Here is a 3,724-nt window from a genome sequence, read left to right on the forward strand (position 1 = left end):
TCTGCAATCTCCCTGTCATCTTTTAGCTTACACCCTTTGTTCCTTTGTCATCTAACGCGATTTCCAGCTTTACCTTGCTGGCTTCCTGCTTTTTTGATGTACTTGAAGAACTGTTTGTTGCTGGGTTTTGATGTTCGCAGCCATGCGTTCCTCATAATCCTTTTTTGCCTCCCTTACAGCTAAGCTTGCTTCCTCTTTTGCCACCATTTTGTGTTCTCTCTGGTAATTGCTTTATCAGTTAACTTGGACTTCCATTTTCTAAGAGAACATCTTTTTTTTCCTAATAATTTCCTCCAACCTCCCTTATTGGTAACCATGGTGGCTTTCTTTTGGACTGGGTTCTGCCTTTTCTAACCTGTGGAACACACATTCCAGCTGAGCTTTTAAGACGCTGTGTTTTTAAATAACCTCCCGGCATGTTGGACATTTTTGACTCTCTTAGTTTTCCCTTTCCAGCTTCCTGTACATTATCCCCCTCATCTTTGAGGCTGCCTTTCTGGAGGCAAATGTAACTTCCACGGTAGTAGTTGTCACTTGTTAATGCAGAGACCAGATCCTGACAGCATTGTGGTGGCTGTTCTCTATCGACTCAACAACACTGACTTCCCGCACCAGATTTCGGTCCCACATAGAATTAGATCTAGGATCCACATCTCACCTGATTTGGTTCTACGGCCATCTGCTCTAAGCCACAGATCATTTTAACCATCGAGGAATGTTCTCTGCTTGCTATGACCTGAACATGCATTTTTTTTCCAGTTTATATGGGGATAGTTAAAATCGCCCATTACCACGACATTTTTGCTTTTGTTGGCCTCTCTAATTTCTTTTTTTCCATCTCCGGAGAATCCTCTTGTGCAGCTTTGGTCAGGGGGGGGCGATAATATATTATTCTAATGTTAAACTATGCTTCACCCCTGGTATTGGTATCCACGGTACTTCTGTAGAGGAATAAGCTCCCCCTACGTGTCTATTTTATGTGACACTATGCTCTCTTTGATGTAGAGGGCCACCCCACCCCCCCACACGCCTCTGTCCTATCCTTCCTGTAGAGCCTGTAACCTGGGATAACAGCATCCCACTGGTTCTCCTCATTCCACCATGTCTCTGTGATGCCCACTATCAATGTCCACTCCTTCAAAACTCTGTACCTCCAGCTCTCCCCATTTTAGGTCGAATGCTTTACTACATATTAGCATAGAGACACTTGTATAACTCTGTCTCTGTGTCCCTAACCTGCAGGATTTATGTGTTTTGCCCTCTAGCCTTTTAGCCAGACACTATCACTTATCACATTGCTATGTTCCTCCCACTTGTATCAGTGGTTGATTTAAAAAAAAAACCTCCTTCTCTGTCTGCATCCCCATGGACTCTGTATTCCGAACCCAGTAAGTCACCTCAGCTCCTGTCGTAAAACTTTCCCCCAGGGATCCAGTTTTCTTAAAAGCTGTTCTGCCACCTTTTTTTTTTTTAATGTTGAAGCGCCAGCAGCCTGGTTCCCTCTTTGGTTAAGATGAAGCCCGTCCCTTTTGTACAGGCCTGCTCTTTATCCCCAAAAGGTTCCCCAGTTCCTGACAAATCTGAAACCCTCTGTCCCTTGCACCACCTTCTCATCCACGCATTGAGATCCCCGTGATCTCCGGCTTGCCCTGAAGCTTCGCCCTCTTGGGCTGGCTGATGGGAACAGGTAGCATTTCAGAGAGAATGCCACCTTGGGGAGGTCCTGGATTTTAACCTTTTTTCCTAGCAGCCTAGAATTTGGCTTCCCAGAACCTCCGGCTACATTTTCCCAATGTCATTGGTACCAATGTGGACTCACAACTGCTGACTCCACCCCAGCACTGTCTAACCAGCCTATCTAGACGTAGTGACATCCGCAACCTTACGCACCAGGCAGGCAAGTCACCATGCGGTCATCACGCCTGTCACAAACCCAACTCTCTATATTCCTGATGATCGAATCACCCACTACAAGGAGCCCCCCCCACCTCCCCGAGGGGTATCCTCAGTGCGAGAGGATATCTGACCACTAGCTAAGGAAGGGGTCCCATCCAAGGGACCATCTTCCCCCACCTCAGACTGGCACCCTCTGTCACCCAGACTCTCATTCTCCATGACATCTGAAGAGATGTCACCTTGGGAGTGGGACCCGGCTGCTAGGTCCCTGAAAGCCTTGTTTGTTGCCCTCTCTGCCTCTCTCAGCTTCTCCAGGTCTGCCACCTTGGCTTCAAGAGAACGGACACGTTCCTTGAGTGCCAGGAGCTCATTGCAGCGAGGGCACACCCACGACTTCTGGCCTAGTGGCAGATAGTCATACATGTGACACTCAGTGCAAAACACTGGCAAGCCCCCCATCCCCCTGCTGGCTTCCTGCCTTCATATCTGCTTTTGTTTAGATATTTAGATATTAAACTTTTAGTCAGTGCCCCTTGGAGCTATCTGTTCCTACTATCCCTCAAGAAATGTCCTTATTAATTAATTTATTTATTTTTTAAAAAAAGAAAAGAAAGAAATTGCGGCGCGCGGCGCTGGTTCCAGAGACTGAACTAAAGACTGAATGACTCACCTCAGGAGCCCCACCTTTAGCAGCCCAGGACAAAGAGTAACCTCTGTTAACCCCTGTTAAGCCCCACCTCCAGCAGTCTCAGCTCTTAGCAACCTTACAAGGAGAAAAAGAGATAACCCCTGCAAACCCCTGTTAAAAATACACTGTTTTAAAAGATGTGGCTTTGAGAAAAGCCCTCCAAAATGAACACCAGAGTCACTCTGCTCTTCCTGGTCCAGTTGCCTTGTCCACTGCTGCTCCTTTCTGCACTACAATCATCTGAACTACAATCTGCACTACAATCTGCACTACAATCTGCACTACAATCATCTCCTTTCTCCTTTCTCCAATCATCTACAATCATCTCCTTTCTCCAATCATCTCCAATCTCCTTTCTCCAATCATCTACAATCTTCTGCACTACAATCATCTCCTTTCTGCAAACTACAATCATCTGAATAGACAAACATTATGTACAGTCAAATATAAAAATTTTAACAACATTTAAAGAAATAATGAATGTGGTCTATTATTACCACATCAGCAAAGTTGAACACAATATGTCTGCCAAATCCTACTGTAGGCTATGGGATTTAGTGACTTTGTTGATTCAACTGAACATCATGGATGGAATGTGAATGCGACAACCATATGATATCTGACCACTATGGATTCCTTATGACATTTATGCAGCTACTTATGCAGATACTTGCAGCATATAAAGGGCTGGTGACTACGCAGATGATATCCCACAATTTTGATAACAATTTTGGGAATGATGACAATAATCAAGAAATAATGACACAGTGACATTATTGTAATGTCATTAGTAGTTGATCCCAGCAGCACAGTCTTGATGATTACCATATATGTATTTACCATACATAGTCTTGGATACCAAACATCTTGCTAAGACAATGTTAATGTAATATTACCATCCACAGAATCTTATTAACAAATTAATCACACCTTTTATATATGGAATTTATCATTGCTACATCAATGTGTACTCAGAACACCCGAAAGCACTATACAATGCTATTATCTTTACAGTACCTATAAACATTTTCCAGCAGGGCTAGAGCATTTTGGGGATATCAGATTGGATGGGAAAAACATCTTGCACCAGTGGTCCTCTTTAAGCTGAAACCCCCGTGGCTTTCACAGATCCATGGTGTG

This window comes from Sphaerodactylus townsendi, linkage group LG07 (genome assembly GCF_021028975.2).
Source record: "Sphaerodactylus townsendi isolate TG3544 linkage group LG07, MPM_Stown_v2.3, whole genome shotgun sequence".
Taxonomy (NCBI): Eukaryota; Metazoa; Chordata; class Lepidosauria; order Squamata; family Sphaerodactylidae; genus Sphaerodactylus; species Sphaerodactylus townsendi.